This window comes from Andrographis paniculata, unplaced genomic scaffold (genome assembly GCF_009805555.1).
Source record: "Andrographis paniculata isolate CXL003 unplaced genomic scaffold, ASM980555v1 Contig15END, whole genome shotgun sequence".
Lineage (NCBI taxonomy): Eukaryota > Viridiplantae > Streptophyta > Magnoliopsida > Lamiales > Acanthaceae > Andrographis > Andrographis paniculata.
In genome coordinates this window covers 2,203,248-2,217,194 of record NW_026137435.1, presented here as the reverse complement: position 1 = coordinate 2,217,194, position 13,947 = coordinate 2,203,248, and positions in this window count along the sequence as shown.

Here is a 13,947-nt window from a genome sequence, read left to right as displayed (position 1 = left end):
ATGTAAAATTAATTTTTAGTATAATATAAAAAATAAAAAATAGATGTTTGATTTGATATTTTTGGAGAGAAAAAATAGAGTGAATAGTGTATTTAAAATTCAATCACCCAAACAAACATACCCATGCTATGGCTAATTGCTAAAGCTGATGGGGTATTATTATTTATTGTTAGTGTCAAGTCAGAGTAAATTGAAACGGTGTATTTATTTATTTTAATTGAAGTTTTGATTTAGTAGCTTGATTTGTTATTTTGTGAAAATAAATATTTTAATAAAAACTGTGTTAGTTGTATTGTAGAAAAGAAAACATAAAATAAAATAAAATGCAGAGAGAATACAAATTTGGACTTATAATAAGTATGTGATTTTTGTACTGAAAAATCACCTAAGCATGGCCCCAAAAAAACAATTTTATTCACTTTATTTATAATTTTATTATATTAAACTATTTAATAATTAATTTGTCACTATTTTTTTATATTTTTTATTAGCTTTTTATTTTTTATCAATTTCTTATAATATTTTATTTTACTTTTTTTATTTATTTTATTTTTAGATTAAATAGGAGTATTATTTTTAGTTTCTGTATCTAAGCAAAGTGACATAATTAATCCGGAGAGAAGGAGTATTACTTTGTGTTAATGTTAACTTTTTATGAAAGATTATAGTAATATATTATTTTTTGCGTACTATATGTTATGTCACAGTTTTTATTTATGTCATTTCTATTAGAGTATAAGAAGAAAATAGATATATTAGTTTAGAATTAAATTGAGAATTGTCTTTCCGTATCTCTTTTCTTTAATATTTGATTATTAAGTATAAAATATTACTATTTCCGTTCCAAAAGAGAAGAATTATTAGTTTCTTGCGTGTAGATATTTAAATATTAATTATTAGAGTAAATTAATATATAATATAAAAAATAAAAAAATATAATATATTTGTTAGTCTCTTATAATATAAATATAATGATATTTGTAAAGTCAATTATACAAATATAATGAAGTAAAAAACAATATAATGACAATATAAAGTCAATTTTACAAATATAATGATAAATTTTAATGTTAATACAATGACAGTAGAAAACAAATGGTATTATATATATGTATTGTCTTAAATACTATGTAATATTTTTAAAATTAAAAAAAAAAGTAATTAATCATATTTAATTTATGAATCACATTTAATCTTATCACATCAAATAAATAAAATATATATTTTTTCCTATTAATTATCATACTCTCTCCGTCCCATAACTAGGTATTTATTTGTATTCTATACGTAGTTTTAGAAATATTAGTATTATATTATAATTTATTAGAAATAAAATAGAAATTATTAAAATAACCTTATTAGTATGACATGATATAAAGGTAATGATATTTGTGTAATATATTGTAAGTTGTAACAGTTACTAAAAAAGAAAATAGATGGGAGGTAGTATTATTTTATTTAATACTATCTATTTAAATTTTTATTTTGTTTGAGATGGAGGGATAAATTTATTACTTTCACATTAGACATCAAAACTAAAAATACAAAATAGAAATTAAGCAGTGGGGTAATGGACCATGACATTATGAAAATGGATGCTTATGATGGGCTTGGCCCAATGTGTTGTCACATCATTTCTCTTGGCCCATTAAAGGAGCTTTTATTATGACGTTGTAGCGCCCATTTTCACCTTCTTTTTTCCCCTATATGTAAAAACCATTTCGATATGTTCTTTCCGTATATAATACTTCCCTTTGTCCCAGATACCATGTCTGTTACACTGTAGATACGGTATTTTAGGAGGGGTGTAATTAGTAAATAATTAAGAATGTATTAGTAAAAATAATTATCCTATAATATAAATAATTATAGATTAAGATTAAGATAACTAATTAGTTTAATTAAAATAAAATAAAAAAAAATTTAAAATTTAAAATGAGATAAAAGTGTGTAATCATTTTCCAAAAAAGGAAAGTGACATGGTATGTGGAACAAACAGAAACGGCAACGTGGACATGGTATTTGGGACGGATGGAGTAATATTTTGACGGTTTGGCAAACAGTTTTTTAAAAAAATTTTATTAAAATTTTTTTAGCTTATTTAACAGGAGGTTTGATCATAAAAAAAAAAAAATAAAAAATAAAAAAAAATAAAAAAATTAGGTGTTTGATAAATTAGTTTTTTGAAATAGCTTATTACCTCAAAAAGCTAATTTTTGAAAAATTATATAACCATATTTGAATTTCTTTATTCCTTAGCGCTTAAAATGTTATTATTTATTTCACATGCATATAAATATATTTTCTACTGCAGTAATCATAAATTATTTTAATATACTACCTCCGTTCGGCTCTAAGGGTCTCATTTACTTTTTGTGTATTGATCTTTAAATATTAATTATTGTATAAAAATATAATGCAAATTAAGAAAAAATTGCAAAAATACTCCTATTAGTGTCTTATATACTAATAGAAGGACATTTGTATAAAAAAATTATACAAATATAAGGATATTTTTAATATTAAGTACAATGACGCAAAAGGTAAATGCGACCTTTAGAGGCGGACGAAGAGAGTATTATTTATTAAATTATAATTTTATTTTTATAAATTTAAATCAATTAATTTATATATATAATTTATTTTATTTGTAAACTATATATATTTATTAAAATAAAATAAAAATCAAAACATAAATATTATTAATTTATTTTTATATTAAAATTAAGTAAAATAGAATAGATTTCTTAAAAATTATAAATATAAATTAATCAATAATTAATACAATAAATATATTTTAAAAAATTATTATTTTATATTTTACATCATTATTAATAAAAAAAGTATTCATATTTCTTAATAATAACATATATTATTTTTCTCACATCTAAAATTAATTAAAAAAAATATTTTATAATACATTCGAAATTTCAAATAACTAATAAAAAAAATTAAAAAATTTTCAAACTAAAAAACACAATTAAAAATTTTTAAAAGTAAATGTTTTCAATTGTCATTTTACATATAAACAGCTAATATCAAATAGTTATTTTACCAAAGACTTAACAGCTAATTGAATAAACTAGTCATACCAGCTAATTGAATCAACTAAACGCTAACAATTAATTGAATCAATTAACAACTAAAAGCTATCAGCTGATTGCCAAACACACTCTATAAAATATGTAAATAGAGACAATAAAATTATATGAAGGTATGATAAATTTATTAAATAATTAATACTCTGTCCATTTCAATACAATAGAGACATTTTAGATGAATATGAGAATTAAAAATAATAGTATTATATTGATAATAGGTGTAAAAGTGTTTTTAAAAGACTAAAATGTCCTTACTTAATGTAATTATTGTGAAAAAAGTAAGAATAGTTTTGTAAAAGATAGAGAATTATTTACCAAAAATAGAGTGAGACTATTGTTTTGGGACGAACGAAAATAACAAAATGAGACTATTGTTTTGAAACGGATGGAGTAAAAAAATTAGTTTGATAATTAAAAAATATCGACAAATTGATTATTATTTATTAAAATAGAGACAATAAAATTATGGGCAGATAAAGTTTTGTATTATAATGAATTATATATAAAATTTAATAGAAAAAATGATAAACTAATTTTTATAATATTTATATTTATATTTTTATATTATACTTCCTCCGTCCAATTTCTATTGTCCTAAAGTATATTTACACGGTTTTTAGGTGATTGTCTTTTTGTTATGAATTGACAAAATTGCCCTTAATTGTATGGTAGAGATTAAAAGTAATAAATGAATGAAGGGTGAAAATGTAAAATTTGTGTTTAAAAAAGGAAATATGACAATAGTTGTTGGACGTTCCAAATAGGAAAGTAAGACATTAGTTTGTGGACGGAGAGAGTATAAAATTTTATTTTCTATACAATAATATGTATATTGATATATTTTTGAAAAAAATATATTTTAATATAAATATAAATGTATGCATATTTTTTATTGAGTTTGAAGAAAGAAAATATGATGTGAAAAAAAAATAATATAATATGAAAATGCCAAGATATTTTAGATTGATATATTTATTGATTGTATTCTAAATATCCTCATATCAAGCAACTTTATGCAAAATTATCATTTTGATCCATAAATTGAGGCCTAAAGGGATGAAGAGAGATCTTAACCTTGAAAGTTGAAGCCCTATAAATAGCCGAAGCTTTAGAGGCTTCCAAGTAATTAGGCCTCAAAGAGAAGTGGAAAAAAAATTATAAAGATATAAAATAATCTTACATAAAAGTAATTCTTTTAGCAATGAAAGATTGGCATATCCACTAAGACTTTAGAGATCTCGCTCTTCTACAAGTTCCGTACGCTTATCCCCATCCTCAAATCAGATCCGAATTCAACTTGTTTATCTAAGATCGAGTCTAATCATTTGAGTATTTGGTTGGAAATTGTGGTTTTGTTTATATAAGAGTTTTTGGAGGTTTTTGAAAATTTGAAAAAAGTAATAAGTTAGCATTTGATTTGATGTTTTGTAAGAAAAAAGTGTATTTGATGTAACCTTTTTTGAAAAATGAATAGTGTCAAATGAGTGAAAATGTGTTGTATAAACAGACACTAAATGCCCCTATTTGGGTCCAAGTTAGGTCGAGGGTGGACCCAATCCGAACTCAATTTAAAACTCGACCCGATTAATATATTAATAATATATAATAATAGTTAAGAAAAAAAATCATTTCTACCAATATAATTATATTTAAATTATTTTTATCGAGTTTGATTCATTTATTTATTATGATTTAATTATAATATTTTTGAATTAAATACATAAATTTTTATGTCTGTCGGGTCCAAATTAGTTTTCATATTTGAGTTGAATTTTTCTAAAATTGTCAAGGTATTTAAGGTCTTATCAAGTATATTTCGGGTTGGATTTGACTATAGCTTGATACGAATATAAACGAATCTAATTCAAATCTAAGTTTATTAATATGTATTTGGGTTGGATCTTATGTCCAACTAGATGTAACACATTGTCATCCATAAAATCCTGTGGATTCCAACAACACGATGGATATCATTGGCATTAGCATGGTGGGTATGGTGTCCTTGGCCATTGCCATGTCATCCAGACATATATTTTCCAATAGTCCATTTATTAGGAGTTCGAGGAATTCATCACGGAATCTCCATTTATAAGATTTCTAATTTTCAACCGAAAACTCCTTCAACCTGTAGCCTTTGGATTTTCTTCAAATGCCTCATAGCTCATGACCTCTTAATATAGCTTGAGACCTCAAAGTTAACAACTTTTGAATTTTAGCCAATGGTCAAATAGTCCATGGCCTCCGAAAATTTCATAGTCAATCGCCTCTCAAAATGTTAAGAATGGATTTCCAATTAGATGTCTTACAATCCATAGTTTTTGGATTACAGTTTAAGTCCCTGTAGCATACAATATTTGGAGTTTGGCTTATGTTCTTTGAATTCAACCAAAAGCCTCTAAACTTTTGGCCTTGTGATTGTGAGTATAAGCCTTTAAGGTTGCAGTTCTTGAGTTTTAGCCGTAAATTGAGAATTCAAATAGACTTTTTAGGTGAATTTGAACCGAAAGCCTTATAACCCATAGCTTTTAGGTTTTGATCGAAAGATTGATAGTTCGCAAATCACAACCTTGGATATCAGCCCAAGGCCTTCAGGCCTACAACTATTGGATTTCAACTCAAAATCTTACAGCAAACAACCTTTGTAAAGGAATTTCACCTAAAGGCCCTCAAATCCTCGACCAACCTTTGCTCTTTGGTCAAAGATCTCACAACCCACGGCTTTTGAATTTTGTTCGGATGCCTTGTAGCTTACATTATCTAGATTTTAGTTAGGAATTTTAAAACCAACAGCTCCATAAGATACCATAGAAAGATATATGCGTGGTCATTAAATTCGGATAAAATAATATATTTTTATAAAAATCATACAAAATTAATAATATTGATTTGAATTTGAAATTAAAAAAAAAAAACTAACTATACCAATATTATTATTATTATTATTATTATTATTACTAATAAACAAATCCTATTTATTTATTTACTAAGGAATGAGGAAACATTATAGGCTATATTATTATTATTATTATTATTATTATTATTATTTCTGAAAATAAAAAGTAAATTTTATTAATTATCAACAAGATATTCCAGCCATGGCTACCTTTGTGCCTGATCACTTGTTTCTCATTACATGATAGAACAAGCATTATTTATATCAACTCACATCTTAACTAAAGTATGTCTCTCTCCATTACTATTCTACCAACAATTAACATAACATTGTGATTACAACATTAAGATTACATTTACCCCTCAACACAGGAATTCTCCAATTTTATTTCTTATTTGCTTACACACAACCCTATTTAATTGCGTGTATAACCTCTGAGCTCATTTGTATCCCAGATTCGAAGGCTTTTTGATACATCAATTTTATCTTCAACTTGATCCATGCTTGACCGCCACTCCCTTTAATATCCACAAAAAACACTCGGCAGCTCCCTAGTTACTTCACTCACTAGTACTTTCACTATCCCCTAAACATCAACACACATAATATTTCATTATGAACTACACTCATTACTTCATAACCACATTATCTGTGATGATCTCTTCCACACCAATATAGTGAAAATACCTCTCTCCCAACCATCGGCTCATAAAACTTCGGAACATAGGTTTGCATTGGCTAGCCAACAATTAGTAAATACCCAGTCATAGCTAAAGTACCATATCCGAACACCCCTTTGCTCCTCTTTTTCCAACCCATCTGTCAAATTGTTATTTTATCTAAACGTATGAAGAATTTCAATTGAAATATTGTGTACAAGAAAGCTGAAGATTACTTGAATTTCCGCATCAAGCTTCGACGGGTATTATGATTTTCTCTGCAGCCACGACACGACTGTAGATGAGTCACTCACCAGTCTGATCTTCAGTACAAAAATCCCATCGGCTCACGATTCTTTTTTTAGAACCTGGTGAACCGTCTCAAACTCTGCAAATAACGATTTGACACACCAATAACATTTCGACACCATTAGGATAATCAATCCTGCTTCATCCCAAACCACATCTTTGATCTCTCATGCCCTGGGGCATCCCATTGCCGAGCCATCCACATAAATCTCTCATTCATCCCTTTCCACAACGATCCAAGTAAGTTTGTCCTACTCGTCAGCCGTTGATCCTTTGTATATACTTGTAGAAGTTTTGGATTTCCATTGAGCATCATTGGTCTACTATCATCCAGATGTTTGGCATTAAATTATTTTCAAGCAATCTATTTAACCCATTCGACCATTCCTGTTGTTGAAGGAAGTTTTTCTTGAAAGACTAGTTCATTCCTAGTAACCTAGATAATCAAATTATCACATAGCATAATAACTCCCAACTAACATCATTGGATTTGTGACTCTAAAGGTATTTCCAACTCAAGAAAAGCCCCTGAACATCCTTCAGAAATGGACAATAAATTTCAAATCACCCAAAATCTGTACAACACAGGCTTGACGCAACAGTGTAAAAAAACATAGTCAACCTTCTCCTTTTCTAAAGAGTTCCGTACAAACATGAATCTCATTGTTTACCACTATTCACAACAACATCTGTGCTATTGAACGGGTAGCTTTTTCAGATTAACATATACATTAAATCTCTTTCAACAACACCTTGACTTGCTTTGCTTCCTTCCCTAGTTAAAAAATTACCATTCGACGACCTTGTCCACACCATAATATCTTCGATTTATTTTCTCAGACATTTACCATTAATTGAAATCAAGAATATCTCTAACCATTCCACATCTCAATCTAAGACTTTCCTTTTTAGTTGGATCGACCATATCCATTTCCCATCCGTCTACGTCCCAAATAAGGATACTAATCTCTTTTTACTATTGATAATCATGAACAGACCCCCCCACCCCCCGAAATTTGGAGGCTAGTTCCACTACTTCCGATAATGCATAAATGCACGGGAATTTATCTCTCGTATTAGTGTTTTCCACCCGAATATCTTGCTAGAATCTCATTTTGATCCATTATCAAGAATAATTTTCAAATGGATACCTGCCGGAGTCCGCCTTTCAAATCCCGTCCATGATTTTCCTATGTGATTTTAAATAAACTTTTTCTCTCTCCCAGGAAGAGAAACAATCTACATTTGGCCGCCGCCTACTCGGATCCGTGTTTTTCTACCACTTCTTTTATAATTGATTCTCCTCTTGAAATCTCAATTTTCATTTATATAGGAACACATGGTCTTAATCCACCAAATTCATTTGGGCATAGGATATTTCTCCATTTCACCATTATCAATTTTATTTTATATTTCTCATCCATAAAAGAATTTTCTTTTTACCTCTTTAATTTCTCCACCACTCTTACAAGAATTCAAAATACTAAGAAAAAATAGCTCGGCAAGGAATTACAAACTGTTTGGATAAGTATTGTTCTTCTTTCTTACGAAAATAGTTTTCCATTCCATATTCTAGGAATCCCTTTGATTTTGTCCAATATTGGCTTCCATAAAGCCATCGCAAAATACTCTCTCCAGTAGACATCCTAAATAGGGATGAAAATAGATCAAGTGGCCTATTAGGAGCCTATAACCTGGTGGTATCAAATACTCTACTGTCTTCGGACTATCTAGCTCTTCCTATAACCCGCATCGACCACCATAAAGTCCTAACACTTCTGCTTCTCCAATCCACCTCTATGAACTTCCGATGTTATTTCTATTATGTTTGCATAGATATTTTTAGAATTCTTTATATTATTTATTAACAATAATTTTTTGTCAAATACATTAAAGCAAATATCTATTCTTTTTTCATAAAATATCATATTAAGTACTAACTTTTTATTACTTTTAAATTTTTTCAAAACTTTAAAATTGTCTATCTAAATGGAACATTCGAGTTTCGTTTAGTATTTTTATTATTTATTTATTGCGATTCTATATAAAAACATATTATTTTATCTCAAAAAAATATTATATTCAAATTACTAATAAAAAAAAGTAACGTATTTTTCTAAAGTTATGAATTTGAATAGTTGTTGAAATAAGTATTAATATGATATTTTAAATATAAAAAATAATATTTTTTTTATATTCGAAATAAAATTCTTTTGTAAATTAAATAGTAAAAGTTATGTAAAATACTGTAGTATTTTTACTCTGTCAAACAAGAAAATACATCAACAAGAAATTGCTAAAACATAACAAATAAAGCTATATAATTTCTAGAGGTTAAATTGATTAAACCAGACAAATAGAGCATTTTTCCTGTTTCACTTCAATAGAAGACGGTGGCAGGCGGTTTGCATCTCCAGCGGCTAATAGGCAGCGGACAACGGTGGGGAATAACAGCAACTCCGACGATTTGCTCTGGTGACTCCCAAGCGATTTGACAAGAACGATTTGAGAAATTTTTGTTGGCTCAGTCTACAATCTAATGACTCACTAAGGGACTAACCAACCACCTCTAAACAAAACTCCAAACATGCGGACTCGATCTATGAACCCTAAATCTAATCAACCGATTTCCCCAAGAAACTCATAATGAACACGCAAAGGAACAACTTACCGAAATGAATCGAACGAGAACGATTGTAATTTTGGAAAAGTAAGAAAACTCCCCCCAAAACCCACAAGAAGAATCATGAAGAAGAAGATGAAAATCAGAATGACCGTGAACCAAATTTCTATTTTTCTTACCTAAACCGAAAAGATAGAATGAGAGATATAAGGGTGCGGGTCGGGTTGAGGTTATAGAATCGGACCAGGTTATAGGGTTTGGGTTGCGAGTCGGGTTTGGATAATAGGCCAAATTTCAACGTTCTCCACCAATTTGGCCACGTCATTCACTGAGGGTTGCTCTCGTACGAATGCATCACAACCAAGTGAGCATTCTCGTCTAGTCGAGTCGCATAAGCATTGTCTGGGAAGATACCAATACACAATGAATCTAAACTCACAACAACCGTTAAGTAAACCTTGTACTGATGAGTAAATATTAGTCCTGCAAAAACTAATAGCTCATTCAAAAAAATGACAATTTGACGCAAAAAAAAAAAAAAAAGGCAACATGCGAAATCCACCTTAGAAAGTAATCAAAAAGTTTATACATGTCATGACATCACTAAAAAAAAATATAGCGAATGCTTTTACTAAAGAATCTTATTGCATGCATAAACACTTAGAAACACAAAGACAAACATATATCACGCTCAAAAAATTCGACGTTGACCCCAAAGAATCTAAGAATATAGATATGTATACATTATCACAAAAAGAAACAATTATATCACAAAGCCTAAGCAAACACTATCACAAAGTTTAGCAGACTAACATGCAATTAGACAAACACTCAGATAAAATTAACAATCTATAAAACACAAAACACAAAGTACAAAGACAACAAAGAATCAAATTCAAATCACAACAGAATAATTAATTTACTTCATTTAGTAACAAAAAATACATGTCATTAATCACAAGAAAACATGTATTATCATTTTCACAAAGAATCAACAAACAAAAACAAGAACCAAAAATCAACATGCACAACAAACAATCGGTTTTCAAAATAGAATTTTCGCACCAATGTTTTGCACAAAAACATTTCCGTAGCACTGATTTTATTTTTAAAAAATCTGCACAAATTTATTTTACAAAACATGAGTGGTTTCTTACTAAAAAGGAATTCCAACACATTTTACATTGTTGAAATTTTTTTTACATTGTTTTAACAACAAACAAGTTTCAAATTTTGTATCATAAGAAAAACAACCAAAAAATAAAATAAATTTCAGCACAGTTTTATTAAGAAAAGAAATTAATGTGCCAACTTTTAAAAAGTTATCCTTTTAACAAGCATTCACATATATATCACTTAAAATTTAACTACACAAAGTCATATTTGAGTGATTATTAGATTCAATTATTTGATCTGTATTATTTACTTTACCTTTATTAGTTATACTACAATATTTAATATAATAGTCTATTCCACCGCAACCATAATCTTTTTTAGGCAATGACTTATAATTCTTTTCTTTAATTTTCTTTTTATTATTATTTGATTAGATTATCTCTACTGTTGTTGTTTTGATTATTCCTTTTGTAAGTTGTACATTTAACACTTGAGTTTCCAATTGATTTATTAGCTACTAAATCTAATTTTCTTATTTTTTAAGTCATTTATTTACTATATCTAAAGTAATGTTATTCCTATCATATTTAATTACAAATTTAACATCACTACAAAAATCGGTTATGACATTCAAAAGCACAACCGGAGAATATTCATCAATATATTGATCTCTACTCAACTTTATATCTTGAATTAATTTGGTAAAGACATTTATATTTTCATCAACACTTATCTTAGTGTCTAGTTTGAATTAGAAAAACTTTTCAAGTAAAAACAACTTATTTGACAAGGTTAATTCTGTGTACAAGCCATCTAACATATCTCACAATTGTTTTGCATTAGAACACTTACCTAATTTTCTAAGTACATTGTAAGTTAAATGCAACATAATACACACACATGCACATTCATCTATTTTAACACATTTTTTAGGATGTGTAGCATTATCGTATGTACCATCTATTGCTCGAGAAAGTTTTGGAGTAATTAAAATACGTTTCATTCTTTGTATCTAAATAATAAAATCTATTTTTCCATCAAACGGCTGTATATTAAAAAATGTACCCACAAGAGCAGTCATTTAAAAGAAAATTTTTACTCACAAAAGAAATCATTAAAAAAATATAATTCAAGCATTTAAGTATCAATCAAGAACGAGATTTGCAACAACAACAAACTAGAGCCACAAAACAATTATCAATCAATTTCCAAATAAAAACACAAAGAATATCAAGATTTTAAAGATAAGACAATATCTACAATCAACTGATTCGCCAAGTGACTAATATGCAATCAACAGATTCACCAAAAAATTAAAAAGAGCGGGTTTAGCTTTTTATCAAAATCGATATATTATTCACCAATAAATTAAATAGAGCGGGTTTAGCTTTTCATCAAAATCGATTTATTACCAACGATCGATTTACCCAAGGATTATGCCGAACTCGTTGATTTAATAGATTTGGCTCTAATACCACTGTAGTGTTTTTACTCAGTCAAACAACAAAATACGTCAACAAGAAAGTGCCCATACATAACAAATAAAGCTATATAATTTTTGGAGGTTAAAATTGATTAAACCATACAAACATAGCCTTTCCCGGTTTCACTTCAACATACGATGGTGGCAGGTAGTTCGCGTTTCCAGCTGCTAGCAGGGAGCGAACAATGGTGGGGAACAACAACAACTCCAGATACTCCCAAACGATTCGACAAGAACGATTTGGGGAAATTTTTGTTGGCTCAGTCTACAATCTAATAACTCACTTAGAGATTAATCTCAACTGCCTTCAAACAAAACCTCAAACCTATAGACTCAATCTATGAACCCTAACTCTAATGGACCGATTTCCTAAAAAAAACTCACAAAAAATACGCAAATGATCGAGAACGATTGTAATTTTGGCGAAATAAGAAAAACCCTCAAAACCTACCAAAAAGAATAGCAAAGAAGAAAGATGAAAACCAGAAAGAACCGAAAACCGAATTTTTTATTCTCTTACCTAAATCGAAAAGAAAAAAGAGGAAATATAAGGGCGTCGATCGAATCGAGATTATAAAACCGGATCGAATTATAGAGTTTGGGTTACGGTTTGGATTTTGGAAAATGAGCTTAATTTCAACAAAACCTCCCAAGACACATAGCCTTATGATTTTCTTCTGATTGTTGAATTATCCTAAGTCCCATGTTATAATAATTTTAAATTTTACTTAGGAGTGTACTTTATCTATATTTTATTAATATAAGAAAAAATAGAGTATTAATATTAGTATTAGTTTATTTTTTTAAGAATGAAGCACAATGTGTGGGGCATTCAATTAAATTAATCATTATATTACACTTCATTTGGATAGATACTCTGGAGTGATGATCTTTTAAAAAAAAAATTAAAATTTTTTTAAAAAAAGTATTTAATATAATATTTTATGAAACAATATATTTTATAAAAAAATATATACTCCCTTTGTTATAAAAAAATATATACTCCCTTTGTTCTTATCGGAAGGATAGTGTTTACCTTTTACAAGTAGATTTTTTAATATTAGTATTATATTGGATTGCAGTAAAAAAGAAAAAAAATACTCACATTAGTATAGTATAATATAAAAGTAATGACATTTGTATAATATATTGTAAGTTGAAAGAATATTTATTATATTAAGTATACAGTACAATTACTAAATTAGGAAATGATAACTTTGTTTTGGAACGAACGAAAATAAAAATTGATAACCTTTCAATAGGACGGAAGGAATATTAAAAAGGCAAAATTGTCCATAACTCCCTTGTGGTTTCGAAACTCAGCGTGAATTCCCCCTGGACTTTAAAAATTGCATGATGCCCCCCTATACTTTAAAAAATGTTGCATGAAACCACTTTGTGGTTTCGAAACTCAGCATAAATTCTCATTTTACTTTAAAAAATTGCATGACGCTCACTTATATTTTCAAAAATATTCCATAAAACCCCAATGCCATGCAAAATATATAGATATGAAATCATTTTCTTATCACACGAGGAAAGTTTCATGGTGGTGGAGTTTCATGTAACGTTTTTTTAAAGTATAAGGAAAGTACCATGCAATTTTTAATGTATAGAGAGATTTTACGCTGAATTTTGAAACTATATAAGAGGTATAAACAATTTTACCTATTAAAAATATTAGTATAAAAAATTTGTTGGAAATGTATCTTAAGAGAGCCATGTTATGCCTTTAAAAACAAAAAAAAAGCGACAAAGCATCA